The sequence below is a fragment of the Capsicum annuum genome, chromosome 3 (assembly GCF_002878395.1).
Source record: "Capsicum annuum cultivar UCD-10X-F1 chromosome 3, UCD10Xv1.1, whole genome shotgun sequence".
NCBI lineage: Eukaryota > Viridiplantae > Streptophyta > Magnoliopsida > Solanales > Solanaceae > Capsicum > Capsicum annuum.
This window is the reverse complement of record NC_061113.1, coordinates 40958486-40974701: the sequence shown is the minus strand read 5'-3', so window position 1 is coordinate 40974701 and position 16216 is coordinate 40958486.

Genomic DNA, 16216 nt, shown 5'->3' with positions numbered 1-16216 from the left:
GGTATCACTCAAATTGACTTATAATAGGGTGCCCTCATGTGTGTACTCACTACTAGTTTCCTAACCATCACCATGAGTACTCTCAAAAATAAAGTCACACAAAGTAGAAGAAGGAGTAGCTTCCAAGACCACACTTTCCTTTCCCTTAAGAGTACTCTCATTTTCCAAGAAGAGATCTCCATCTTTATGAGGAAGGTTGTCACACCATAGTGGGTTAGTATATAGGCTATAGCCTCCAAAGAAAGCTATACCATTATCTTCACCACTAGGATCCGTAGGAGTGTTTCTATCATCTTTAAATAAGACATTATACTTAAAGAGTGCATTATCCAACCCACGGGCAGATTTGGAACAAGCAAGTTCCTCACTCTCTAAAACATTAATATAGAGTTTCAAGGAGGTTTCAAGCATAAGATTACCCCAAGAAGAGCTCTCGGGTTCACTCCTATTTCCTTGACTAACATTTTTAAATTCTTCACTCACTTGAGATTCATTAATCACATCACATATAACCTTAAGTAGTGGGCAAGTTTTACACACAAGTTGGTCAGTACAATTTTCACACGACGATGTACTTTCATTTAACACAATAGCTTCAACACTAGGTGGACACAAATTGACCTGACAAAAAGAGTCAATTCGGTCATCTATAGGATCAACTAGTGTATCCACTCGCACAATATGTTCATCATCCACAAATGGCAAAGAATCAATATACTCACATGCAGATAAGCTACTACTCACACTCAATGGCTTATTAGCCACACAATCATCATTCACATGCACAAAAGTGTAAGAGTTAGCTATTTTACCTTGAATTTCATTAGTATGTTCATCTTTACCTTGGTGTGAAGTTCCTTCAAGAACTTGGGCAGCAAATTCCTTCGAGAAACTCTTATCGTAAGTTGTTTGGATAAGAGGAATTGGATTTTGAGTGAAAAACTTAGGTAACAATTGGCGTATAGTTTAATGTGCCGTTGCATATCTTTAAGATCGTCATTGATGCGATCACACGTGGCTTTAAAATTATGGGAAGCCATGGTACCTAACCAAAAAAAAAGACAACAACAAACAAAACAAAACAAACAAGATTAGTAGTAAAAGCTCTTCACCAACACTCGTAGACACTCACTTTTGTGATCCTCACAATTGGAGCGCCGAATATTGAAAGTTGCTTATACTCCGGTAGTCAATAAGATATCAATTCTACTTAGCGGCTGGAATAGATTCTTGTTTGATCGACTCAAGACACAAAACAAAATAGATTCTTGTTTGATCGACTCAAGACACAAAACAAAAAATTCTACTTACGAACTTGAAACAAAAAGTTACGATGAATTAAAAATGAGAAAAGCACACAAATAATGAAGACACGATAAAAACGGATTCAAAAACTAATTCACAATCTAGTAGGTGATTACTAGTTGCTAATTAGTACTAGAATCAAGAAATAAAACTAACAAAAAAAAGAAAAGAAACTTTAAAATATCAAATTTGAGCTTCAAAGTTTTTTGGAACGTTGATGATGTGGCACTTAGATGACCTGACAGTTTAGTGACGTGGAAGTTTAGTGACATGGCAGTTTACAATTTGGATTGGTCAAATTTTAATTTGGGAGAGTGAAAAATCAGCTAAAGGAGGGAAAACACAAGACTTAGAGCCTTTTTCAAAATTCAAAAAACTTAGACTTTCCTTGCACCTTTTTGGCAAGACACCTTTTTGAAAGTCTTTTTCTCCCTTCCTCTTTTGTTTGTCTTGGTATGTGCCCTTACTCTCTTTTGGTAATGAGTATTTTTGGAAGTCCTATTGTCCCCTTTCTTCTTTTGTATGTTATTTGGGATATGTTTCAAGACTAACAAAAGACTCCACTCTTTTCTCCACTCTTTAAGATCAAACCACACCTATTGAATGTTCTTGTTCAACAATAAATGATGAACATGAAGAACAACAAGAACACTCAAAAGATTGAAACTAAACTAAATGAACTCCAAATTAAATGATTTTGGATTCCTTTTTCTCATTTTAAACTCCATAACATAACCACGCATTTTCAAGCCACAATATAAAAAACAACCCTTTCAATTTTGAGCTTCACCTTACTAGTTTCTTCAACCTTAAACTCAACAATGGTGAACAACTCAAAACCACCCGTATTAAGGTCAAATCCAAGATCTAGACTCACTTAGTGCTAGGGAACAAGAACCTAACACTAGAAACAAATAAAACACACTACAATCTCCTAAATATAACTTTAAACTCAACAATCAAACACAAAAACAAACTAGATTTCTTTTTTTGAGATTTTTGTTTTTTCAACACTTTTTTTTTATTTTTCAACTAACAAACCCAAGATTGATTTTTTTGGAACAAAATCATTCCTTGATTTGATACCAAATGATACGGGAATGATATAAAAGTGCTAAATAGTCCACAACACAAGGAGAAACTGAGAGCAAGATAGAGACAAGTCACGGGAACAACGCGAATACACGAGATAAAGAAGACAAGATACAAACATACAAAGTGAAATAAGATTAGGGTTAGGCAAGATGACATAAGATCTTAAGAAGAAATGAGAACCAACACGTGTATTGAATTAAGAGGCCCTCAAAGTCACAATAATCCAACCCCAATCTTTTTACGGTGATCTCTAATGGAATCAACTCACCTTAAGAACCACCGTTTCTAAACAACTGTTAATATTGGCTTTTTCAAGCACTAAACTAGAATAGCTTTTCCAAGCCCTAACTAAGACTACACTAAGGTGTTCTACTCTTAAAGAGAGGACTTTCAATGTTTCAATATTCCATCATTCAAAAGCTAGTAAGAAAAGACCTAAAAGAGACTATATATAGCATAGCTTATTACATGACAAAATGACCAAGACACCCTTAATGACCAAGGGGTGGACTTGGTGTGTTAGAAAACACTATGAATTATCCAAAATTCCCTTAAGGATAAGTGGCCAAAATGCCCTTAATGAAGGGAGCCAAAACCGTGAACCAACAAAGTGTGGTCCAACCCAAGAGTCCTCAAGTCTTCAAGGGTCCAAGCAATCTTCCATAATGGGTTTGTCCAATGGCATGCTCATAAAAAACCCTCCAAGAATGACCCCGCGCCCTCCATAAGACCAAAGCTTGATTCTTCACGTAGTGACTTTTAAGGTTATCATTGAAAGCTATGGCAGCCATTTTACTTGTATCATATCCTACTATGCTATTTGTTCCTTGATTTAAGCTATTGAGCTCCTTTTGCAGATGATAGAGCTTAGCACCATTGGACTGACCAAACCTATGCTCGAGGATGGTCCAAAGTTCTTGTACAGTTTTGTAATAAATTACACTGCCAGCTATGTCCTTAGAGAGTGAATTCAAGATCTAGGATATGACCGTGTCATTGCACCTGTTCCATGCTTGAAAATTTGCTGCATCTGATGTTGGGCATGGGTGGGAACCTGTGATGAATCCTAATTTGTTCTTTACTGACAGAGCAATTAAGACCCACCTCTTCCACCCTGGATATCCCTTGCCATCAAAGGGTGTATTTACTAGTTTCATACCAGGGTTATCAGAAGCATAAAGATGATTAGGATGATTTGGATCCATGGTGAGGGTGCTAGTAGTAGTAGTCACTAAAGCAATAGATGTTTGCTCCGCCATGTTTGAGATCGAGAAAGGAGAAAGTTGCTGTTGAATCTGATCTGAAAATTATTGCTTTGATACCATGTAGAAAAAGTTGGAAAAAAGTTTGGGAAATTTTCTTGATGTATATTCCTTGTCAATTACCTTTATTTATACAATCTAAACTAAAGAAATAATCTTCCCTTTTAAGCTAAACAATGAAATTAAAACTACTAAATATAAAAAAAGAAGCTTCTCTTCTATGTTAAAATAAAGTAACCTTCTATTAACCTTCTATTCTAAGTTGGCCCATGTTCTTGTTTGCTACTGAAAATGTTTATTTCGGCCCAAATGTTTATTTAGTCTAACAAATGAAGCTTTCTTGTTTGGATATAATGACGCTGTTCCTTTATTCTTAACAAATATGTTAACACCCACCATCGAAATAACATCATTATTGTAGAAATCGATCCAACTTGGGTAATTCGCCACCCTCTTGATGTTTTCATTTCTCGACTTCTTGATCCTTTCTCCAAAAGTAACTTATTGTATTGTCAATGGACCAAAACACTAATATTTCACTGGAAGACAAGAAAATAAATTCCAACTTTCCTTCATATGAAATAGTTTTTTTTTTTGTTTTTTTTTTTTATAATCATTATTTTGGGTCACCTGTTCAGGAAGATAAAATCTGGGATACGCTTCTTCTCCATCGTCGTTTAGGACTTCTACTTGATCATCATTTGTCAGAAGATAATGTAAACTACTTGCATTAATAGGTAGATAATGATCCTTGAAAGACACATCTACAGAAAGTGAGATTCTATTTGCTTGTCTCCATGCATTGGTCTCAGAGTCGAAGATTTCACAACAATCGTTGCCAGGTCCCAAATGTCTATATATTAAAAAGATTTGAATGAAGGAATCTGTTCTAATAACTACAAATTAAGGAAAATAAATTTATAGATAATTAGACATACCTAGAGCCAAATGGTGAATCTTCTTATAAACGAATAATCTGTACACGCAAAGGATTTTATTCAAGTATCAATAAATCAACTTTGACTATCCAATACCTCAGGGTTGGATTTGGCAATACTTTCCATTCTTGAGTACTAGGTTTGCAAATGTAGTACCTATGATTGTTTTACCTTATTGGTCTCAGACAACACAAAATTCTGTGCTTTGAAGCTGCCTCAATTTTTATGCTGCTATCGTAAATGCTGAAAAATCTATCTTTTGGTTTCAAGGTTTCAAGTGGTAGGCGTGACTACGGATTTTTTCCTGAACAATCGTCCATTGAAATAAACTCTGAAATCCCCCGGAGTTATCAAAACATTTAATGAAGTAACCTGAAATATCATATTATGAACATAGTTTGTATTCTATGTTCAACCACATGAAGTAAAACAAAACTAAAACTATAACCTGAAATATTGTTTTTTCTATGACAATAACTTTGCATGAAGCTTGATTCATTCGTCATCAGTTTCCATGTTTTGCTTACTACTTTGCATGTATCTAGTGTTTCTAAGGATGTTCGATTTAATATCTCGAAAGCTAGACTAGATGGAAGCTTTGAAGAATCTATTAGTGGCAGAGGCGAATCTAACTTGAAGTTTTTCATAGGAAAATCTATGATAGATTTCTACGCGGATGAGTTTTTTTTTGTGAGAAGAGAAATTTTTTTTTGGCTAATGTAAAGAAAGATAAGTGAATTCACTAGGTTATAGTTTAAAAATGTTAGAAAACATACAACTGTATTTATAATAGGTGAAGTACTTTGAACATGAACACAAATATTTTTCTATTATCATGGAATGAATAGTTTTTCCAAATTGTCCTAGAAGATAAAAATTTAAAAAATAGTAAATATCCATTCCTAAATTTATCTGTACATCAAATTTTCTCATGATGGTATCTAATCTACATATTTATTCTCTTATATAATATACCTTTTTATACGAAAAAACATATGTTCGAAGGATTAAGAGAAAAGCTATCATTCAGCCATGAACTTGTCGCCACAACTTACTTTAGCACTTTAACTTTATAGGTAATTATTAACCTCTAAAAAATTTCATGTGAATTATATCCCCCTTAATGGCTGACGTGGCAAAAACAAAGTGCGTATTGACCAAAAAAAGTAAAAAAGATTAATGGGCCCACTTTTAAATTTTCAACATATTTTTTTCTTTTCCTTCGTATTCCTCACACCCCACCACCCCCTTCTCTTCCCCTTCATCTATTTTTTTTTCACTCGTATCCATCAACAATGTCCAGTCAAATACATGCCAAAATATTTTCTTGTAAATTTCTGCAATAATAACATCTTCTTACGCAAAAATCTTCAAGAAAATTCAATTTATTTCATTAAAATCAATTTTGCTCATAAGCTAAATTAACTTCATAATTTTCAAATTCTTATTTTGATTGAACAAATAGAAACTACCCATCTAAACAACACTGTAAATTCGTATTGAAAGTGAACCAAAGAAGAAATCGAAAGAAAACCGAAGGGGGTGAGGTGGGGTTGAAGAAGATGTTGGGAATTGAAGAAAGAAAGAGTAATGTATAAGATGAAGAATCTATTTAAAGAGAATTTCACACGTATTTTTCATTCATCCAACTAAAGAATGTTAAATAGGACTCTTTAAATAAGAATTTAAAAGCCTCAACCACTTACTAAAAAACATACCCACTAGGCACTAACTCGACGACTAATTATCTGCTAACCTAACTATTAGCAATTAATAAAGATATTCTTTGACTAAACTAAGACTCCTAACGCATGTGTTACTCTGCCAACCAAATAGGAAGCACTAACTGTTGATTAATTCTTCAAAACCTGTCAACTAGTTCCTAGTTTTTAGCTAGTAAAAGTAGTGCTAGTGTAGTTGAGTTAGTTAGCATGATAGAGGCAGTGGGCATGTTTATCCACTAATCTTTTAGTTGCTTCTTTATAGCTTATACTGGTTGGTTGTAAGGCTATATAATAGGCCACTGCTGCAGCTTTTTTAATTATAATCAAACAACTTCTGATAAATACTCTCTCTGTTTTTTACATTCTCTTGTATATCCCAACAATATTTTTGGTATCAGCGTAAGCAATGATAAAAAAAACTAAGCGATAAATTGATAGTAGTCCATGGCAAGCAACAGTTTCAACTCAACTTCTCAAATCCTAATTCCAATATTTAAAGGGAAAAATTATCATTTTTGGAGCCTCAAAATCAAGACAATGTTTAAGTCCCAAGAGCTACAGGATTTGGTGGAGAGGGGTTATATTGAGAAAAATCTGGCACCGGCTCAACCTAGCAATCAACTACGGAAGACTTGCAAGAAAGATACAAAGGAACTATTTCTCATCCAATCGATACTGGATGATGAAAATTTTCCCCGAATTACAACTACAACAACCTCCAACCAAGCATGGGAAACTTTGAAGTAAGAGTATTTGGGAGACAAGAAGGTAATTACTGTGAAACTATAAATACTTCGTCGTGAGTTTGAAAATTTGTCCACGAAAGATAAAGAATCTGTGCAGGAATATATGTATTGGATATCTGGAGTTGTTAATCACATTAAAACATATGGTGAAAATGTTAATAGTGAAAATGTCGTGACTAAAGTACTGAGAAGTCTAACAAAAGGCTTTGACAAAGTTGTTACTGCAATAGAAGAGTCTAAGGACCTTTCTACTTATAATTTTGATGAATTAATGAGTTCATTGTTAGCCCATGAAGTTTGGATTAGTGGGTCCTACAAAAATATGTAGGAGAAAGCTTTTTAAGCAAAGGGGATTCTTTTCACTAAGGAAAATTAGAATATTCAGGTGGCCGAGGCAGAGGACGAGGTGGTTACCGAGGTCAAGGTCATGGAAATGGCAAAAGAAGAGGCCAATTTGATGACCAACGTCAAAACAAAAATAACATTATGTGTAGATATTGCAAGAAGTTAGGCCATATAGAAGTTGATTGTTGGACCAAGTAGAGGGACGCCAAAAGCAAGCAAATTTCACAGAGAAAGTTGAAGAAGGAATTAAGTTATTCATGACTCAATCTTCTACCAATGATGCCCTAATGGAGTGTGGTTCATGGATAGTGGATGCTCAAACAATATGTCTGGAATGAGGTCACTATTTAAAGAACTTAATGAATCCCAAAAAACTGAGGTTCGACTTGGAGATAACAAGCCAATAAAGTTTGAAGGGAAAGGTACAATTGCTATCAAAACCACCCAGGGTAATGTAAAACTCTTACATGATGTGAATTATATTCCTAATTGGCTCATAATCTGTTAAGTGTTGGGCAGTTGATAACTGGTGGTTACTCTATTTTGTTTGATAATTATGGTTACACTGTTTATGATAAGAAATCTGGGCAAAATATTGTAACCATTTCCGTGACACAAAATCATATGTTTCCTTTAGAAGTCTCTAGTGTGTAAAATTTTGCTTTAGTTGCGAAATCTAGTGCAAAATTCTGCTTTAGTTGCGAAATCTAGTGATACTAGTTTATGTCATCTAAGGTTTGGACATTTGAATGTTAAAGGGCTAACATTGTTGGGTCAAAAGAATATGGTTGCTGGGATACCTAAAATTGATGGTCTTGATTTCTTTGAAGGGTGTGTCTACAGAAAGCAAAGTAGGGTCTTATTTCCCGTAAATAAGGCTTGTAGGGCTTCATGTTGTCTTAAATTAGTGCACGCTCATATTTTTGCTCCAATGAGTATTGAATCCTTAGGTGGAAGTCGATATTTTTTGTTGTTTATTGATGATTATAATCAAATTATTTGGTTTTATTTCTTGAAGTTCAAATCTGAAACCTTTGATAATTTCAGGAAATTCAAGGCATTAGTAGAGAAGCAAAGTGGATGTTCTTTAAAGGCTATCTGTTCGAATAGAGGCGGTGAATTGATTTATACAAAATTTGATGAATTTTGTAAAAAAGGCGGTATTCATAGGGAGTTGATAAGACCACGCACACCGGAGCAAAATGGAGTGGCCAAATGGAAGAATTAGATAGTGGTTGAAATGGTTCAAACCATAATGACAGAAGAAGAACTTCCAATGAAATTTTGGGCAGAAGCTGTTGAGACGATGGTGTATCTTCTCAATATCTCACCGATAAAGGGAGTCATGAATCAAACTCCATATAAAGCTTGGAAGGGTAGGATTCCATGGGTAATCCATCTAAAAGTTTTTGGTTGTTTAGCATATGGTTTGGATACTTCTCCATCTCATCTCAAACTTGATGTGAAATCAGAAAAATGTGTTTTTATGGGATATAGTCCTCATTCCAAAGCATATAAGTTGCATAACCCGAAGAGTGACATAGTTATTGTAAGCAGGGATGTTAGGTTCAATGTGGAAATAAGTTGGGCTTGGAATAATGGAGTTACTTAGAATGAATTGGTCTTTTTTTGTACAATCATTGGATAGAAGGGAAAGACAAGTAGTAAAATTATTCCTCGTCTAGAAATATCCAAATTTTGATGCCCAATACTCTATAGATAGTTCGAACTGTATAAGAGCAATAATCAATTTTAGCTCGAATCGTTTGTAGGGGAACTCTACCTTCTCTGATCCATTCGACACGTGCAATTTCTTTTCCGTCGATACGCCCCGCAATTTGTATTTGACCAATAAGTTCTTTAGTACCTAATGATGCACTCGAGTTACTTGTTGCTAAACAGTTAGCACCAATAATATCTAAAATAATTGAAGAATCTTCAGTAGAGCCAATTCCACTTAGAAGATTAACAAGAGTCAGGAAACCAAATCCCAGATAGTCTAACAATATATATACTTATTGTCAATTTTCTCTTCTTGTTTCAGATCACATTTATTATGTAGAAGTAGCTGAAAAAGAAGAGTAGCAGCAAGCAATGGTGGAAGAAATCAAAGTTGTTGAAAAGAATAAAACCTAAAATTAGTTAATTTACCAGAAGGAAAGAACATTATTGGCCTGAAATGGGTGTATCGCACAAAGTACTCTGCTGATGGATCAGTTTAGAAGCACAAAGCTTGGCTTCTTGCAAAAGGATATACACAACAATAAGGAGTTGTAATAGATGAAACATTCTCTCCCATTGCATGCTTTGAAATGGTGAGATCTCTCATAGCTCTTGCTGCTCAACTCTCTTGGCAAGTTTACCAATTTGATTTTACGTCTACCTTCTTAAATGAAGAACTAGAGAAAGAAGTTTATGTTCTCAACGTGAAGGTTTTGTTATGAGCGGATAAGAAAGTAAAGTGTACAGGTTGAAAAAGTCCTTATATGGACTAAATCAAGCCTCACGGACATGGTATAGCAAGATCGACTCTTATCTTTCGGGGAATGGATTTGAAAGGAGGAAAAATGATCCAACTTTCTAGGTGAAGAAGCAAGGCAAAACTAATTTCTTGGTGATGTGTCTTAATGTAGATGATATGATTTAATGGGATCTTGTGAGTCTCTTGTTGCTGAATTTAAGTCTTTCATTATTAAAAAGTTTTAAATGATAGAATTGGGGTAGTTGCTATATTTTCTTGATCTTGAGATTAAACAAAGTTTAAATGGTATTTTTGTCTTGTAAAGAAAATATGCAACTGATCTTCTTAGGAAATTAAATATGTTGGGGTTTAAGATAGCTTCTACATCTATGAATGTAAATGAGAAACTCATATTTGATGATGGTACGGGTTTGGAGGATGCTCGATGCTTTAGAAAAAAAGTTGGTGGTCTGAATTATTTGTTGCACACAAGGCCCAACATAGCATTTCCTATTAGTGTGGTTTCCAGATTCATGCATAACCTAACAAAGCATCATTTTAGGGTTGCAAAGAGAATTCTACAATATTTTGCTGGAACTACTAATTTTGGAATTTGGTACTCCAAAACATCAGATTTTAGATTGTTTGGTTTCACTGATAGTGATTATGCAGGATTTTTGGATGACAGAAAAAGTACTTCTAGATATTTGTTCTCTCTTGGTTCAGGTGTTATATCCTGGTGTTCAAAGAAGCTAGAGATTGTGGCCTTGTCATCATCCAAAGCAAAATATATTACTGCTACTGCATCATCCTGTCAAGCGGTTTGGCTAAAAAGGTTACTTGGTGATGTCTTTCAGGAGCAGGCTTCTACAACAGAAATTTTCTGCGACAACAAAGCAACTATTACAATGACCAAAAATCCGGCATTTCACAGTAGGAAAAAGCATATTGACATTCGGTACAACTTTATACGAGAACTGGTAGCAAACGAAAGCATTGTCTTGAACTATTATGGCACAAATGAACAAGTTGTTGATATTCTAATGAAAGTGCTTCTAGTTGGGAAGCATGAGTACTTCAGATTCCATATGGGAGTAACAAGGGAGAGTGTTGATTAATGCTTCAAAAGCTGTCAATTAGTTCCTAGTTCTTAGCTAGTAAAAGTAGTGCTACTTTAGTTCAGTTAGTTATCATGATAGAAGTAGTGGGCATGTTTATCCACTAATATTTTAGTTGATTATTTTTAGCTAATACTGGTTGGATGTAATCCTATTTAATAGGACACAACTGTATCTCTTTTAATTGTAATCAAACAACTACTGATAAATACACTCTCTATTTTTTACGTTCTCTTATATATCCCAACACAAACGACATTTGAATTAATATTTAACACTCCCCCTTGATTAAAAATTACAAACTCCAAGTTTCTCTAGAAATAATTATGCTTCGCTTGTGGGAGTGCCTTGGTGAGGACATCTGCAATTTGATCCCTTGGTGACGTCAATGTTCCTTGTTTTGCTGTGAAAATCTGGATTCTTTGTCATTGTAATTGTTGATTTTTTATTACTAAATATTTTTGTTGCGTCCTTCTATAGATAGGGAACATCAACCAACAATCTTCTTAACCATATGACCTGATATGCTACTGAAGTTACAACAACATACTATTCTTCTAATGAAGATAAAGCAACCAAATACTGTTTCTTTGAACTCCAAGAAATCTCTCCAGATCCTAAATTGAAAACATTTCCTTAAGTACTCTTTTTTTTCTATAATTCTTGCCTAATCATTATCACCGTACCCTATCAAGCTGAACTCTGCAACTTTGGAGTACAAAATCCCAAAGTGAAAAATACCAGCAACATAACATAAAACTCTTTTGGAAGCACTAAGATGTTTCTTTGTAGGACTATGCATATACCTAGACAACATACTCACAGAAAACATGATATCTGGATGAGTATATGCTGGGTAGTTTAAACCTCCAATCAAGTTTCTATAGTGACTAGGATCAGCAAGATTTCTACCATCTTTAAGCTGAATTTTTTCATTTACATTCATGGGTGTGGAAGCTACTTTACAATTATGCATACCAAACTTGAACAAGAGGTCTTTTGCATACTTCCATTGAGAAATAAAAATCCCATTTCCACCCGTTTCACTTGAAGACCAAGAAAGTATTGCAAAATACCTCAATCTGACATTTCAAACTCCTTCGTCATGCAAGATTTAAATTCAACAACTATAGTTTCACATGATCCCATATAAATATGTCATCCACATAGAGGCAAACTACCAAAAAATATCTCATACCTCTTTTCTTTACTTACAGTGTAGGCTCATTCTCACTTCTTTCATATCCACACCTCAGGAGTATGAGTTAATTTTATTGTACCATGCCCTCGATGCTTGTTTTAGCCCATAAAGGGCCTTTTTGAGTTTATAAATTTTCTTTTATTGCCACTAATAGCATAACCCTCAGGTTGGGAAACATAAATTACCTCTACATAATTCCCATTTAAGAATGCATATTTAACATTAAATAAATTAACGCCCAGCTACAATTTAGAAGCCAAAGATAGGAGTATTCTAACCGCTTGAAAATGAGCAATAGGTGAAAACATTTATTCTTAATCAATACATTGATGTTGTATAGATCCTTTAGCTATAATCCTAGCTTTGTATCTATTTATGCTCACATCTGCATGATGTTTTATTTTGAACACCCATTTGAGTCCAATGGGTTTCTTTCCATTTGGTAGATTCACCAACTCCCATGGTTCTTCTGAATTGCTAGCATATGTTCTATCATTACATTTTTCCACACTTGACTCTCTGCATCTTTTTTGAACTAAGTGGGTTCTTCACCATACAATGCAAAATAAAAATTCACATAAATCTCCCTCAACGATCAAAATTTCATTGGTGGAGTCTCACTGGAAGAGTCTGTTGAAGAGAATCTACTGCCACTTTTTTGGGGGTTAAGCCATGATCACTTGTTAGAGAAGAGGTGCTAGATTGAGGAGGAGAAAGGTTGATACTTGCTAGAGAAGAACATCATGGGCTCCCTGGGATGGAAAATATTGTAGGTTCTTGCTAAAAAATTTCAACAGTAGACGATAATTTAATAAGTGAACTAACATTCCAAGAATAAAAAGTTCTAGATAGCATCTTCATTAAACATAAAATTTCTACTGATCATAATTTTTTCACTTAATGATTATACAACTTATAAACTTTGAGGATTGTGTGCTACATCCAACAAAGATATATTTTTTTAATTTTTTATCAATCTTTTGTCTAGCCTTTGAATTCACCAAAGTATAAGCTATACATCCAAAGACACATAAGTGGCTTACCTTGGGCTTATTACCTCTCCATACTTCATATGGTGTTTGATTAGGAACAACCTTTGTGGGTGAAATATTCAGCACATAGACAACACTAGCAACAACTTCACCCTAGAAACACTATGGTTCACCTCTGGCTTGTATTATGCTTTTTCTCATTTTCAACAGCCGTCTGGTTCTTTCATTCGGCTACACCATTCTGCTCTGATGTATATAGGGCTATGAGCTCTCTGTGAATACCGTTTCCTCAAAAAAGAGTATTGAATTCATTTGACATGATTCACCACCTTTATCTATTCGATGATTTTTAATTCTATAACCACTTTGTCTCTCAACAAAAGACTTATATTTCTTGAAATTCTAAAATATTTCAGATTTGATTCTCAAGAAATATACCCAACTCATTCGATTATAATCATTTGTAAAAAGTAGAAAATATCGAATTCCACCTAAGGACTCAAAACTCATAGGACGACATAGATCAACATGCACCAATACAAGAAAAAATAAAGCTCTCCAAGTCTTCCCTACACTAAATGGATTTCTATTTTGTCTCCCATAAATATATCTTTCATAGAATTCAAGAGCATAAATTCTAAGTAAACCAAGAACCATATTCCTATGACGTAATAATTTCAACCCCTTTTCATTCAAATAAGCATACTGTGAATGCCATAAATTAACTTTGGTACTACTTTTGGTAACTAATACAAAACTTTTAACATCAAAAAATTCAAGAGAAAACATTCTATTTTGTGTCATTTGAATGTCAACAATTTTGTATTTTTTTTTATCTTTAATGCTATAAGAATTGTCATAAAACAAAATGGAGTATAGACAAGTTATTAGTTGCCCAACACTCAATAATTTATGGGCCAGACAAGGAACATACTACACATCATGGAGAAGTTTTACAATATTGTGAGAAGTTTTTAGAGAAATTGTACCTTTCCCTTCAACTTTCATTGCCCTGTCATTTCCAAGCTGAATTTCTGACTTCTCTGATTCTTCAAGTTCTTTGAACAATGATATTTTACTAGACATGTGGTTGGAGAAACCACTTTTTGATTTATTATGAGGTGTGAATGGAAAGTGAAAATATGGTATTTTTTTGGAAATACACTAAGGTAAAGGATGCAACTTGAATAGGCACCTTTTCGGGTTGAATGGTTATGACCTTTCCAATGGGCTGTGACTTTTCAAAGATTCCGTCTTTCTAAAGAGTTGCACCTTTATGAAGGGGTGTACTTTTCTGAACAATTGCTTCTCTTAAGGAAGGAACACCTTGATGGTTATAATTACCTTAATTTTTTCTCTGGTAAAAAATTCTTTTAGAGTTGAAAACATTCTTCTTCTTCTTAAAAACTCTATTGTGATAATCAAACTGTTGAGTGCATTCAAAGTTTTTGAAAGTTTGAGGTACCATTACTTTAATAAAGTGAATCATTTTATCTTATGAGGAAAGACTCCATAATGTCGGGTACTTTAGGGGAATTAATTCCTCAAGGACACACCGTAAAGTAAGGTGTTAAACTTTATTGTATTTCTTGAAAACTTATTATTGAACTTAGTTTGAAGTTTGTTCAGAAAAACATATAGATTTTGTACCCTTTGGAACAACAATCTTACAGAATTTGCAAAATTTTTTTTTTCTTGTGTTTGTTGGGTGATGTTTTTTCCACCATTTATAAATAAAGTAGTTTTATAATCTGTATTGTTTGGTTTCTGGAGATTAAATATTATTTATTTCTACTCTGTGTGAACTTAACATGTGATTTGAAGACATAAAAACTTCATCACAAGTTAAAGGTCACTCGGTCAACAATTAGACAAACATAAAAGCGTCATCGTTAAACTAGAAACAAGTTGTGTTTAAAGTTGGTACAACTTTATAATTAGTATTTTATATACTAAGTTGATTGTATTTTTGTGACAGAAAAATGACTATTGATGGTTATGCAACTGATGGTGTGAAAAGTGTAGCAGTAACAAATATTGCTACAGCAAGCCACATATGTGTTATGCTTGCAATGGCACCTGTGGAGAAACTCGAAAAATTTTCACGTCTAAATTTTAAACTATGGCCGCAAAAAATGTTCTTATATTTGACAACTTTATGTCTTCAAAAGTTTATATCAGAAGATGCTCAAGAATTGTCCAAAGAAACATCGGATAATGAGCAGTTCATTGTAATAGAGGCATGAAATATTCGACAGTAAGACTGTTATATCTTAAGTACAGGAATTGTAAGTAAGCATCCACGATCTCCTTGCTGAAGGTATGAATACAGTAAATACCTTATTTGAACATGTTAAATCTATTCTTAATACTCACATGACCTTTGATGTAGTTTTGATTGTGAATAAGGCCTGTCAAGTGGCAGCCATAATAGAGAAGTTGCCACCCTTATGGAAGAACTACAAAAATTTCATAAAATACAAAAGGAATAATATGTCACTTGAAGACCTCATTGTGAGGTTGCACATTGAGGAAGACAACAAAGCTGCTGAGAAGAGGTCAAAAGGAAATTCTACAATCAGTGGAGCTAACATTATAGAAGACGACCCTAACAACTCAAAGAAATGGAAGAAATCTGGACAACAAAGCAATCCTCCAAATAAGAAATTCAAGGGAAAGTGCTTTAATTATTACAAGGATGACCACAACTTAGTATATTTTCGTTCCTGAAATAAAGGTGAGAAGAAGGACCAAACCAAAACGGCTGAATCCAAAAATAAAATGGATGATCTATGTGTCATGCTTTTCAGAATGTAACTTGGTGGGAAATCCTAAAGATTGGTGGATAGATTTTGGTGCTACCCACTATTTCTATTCCAACAAAGAGTTGTTTGCTTCATACGCTCCAAATTAAGATAAGGAGAAGATCTCTATGCTAAACTCTGCAACAACAAAGGTTGAAGGGATGAGAAAAATCTGCTTGAAAATGATGTTAGGCAAATTATTGACTGTCAACAATGTCCTTTATG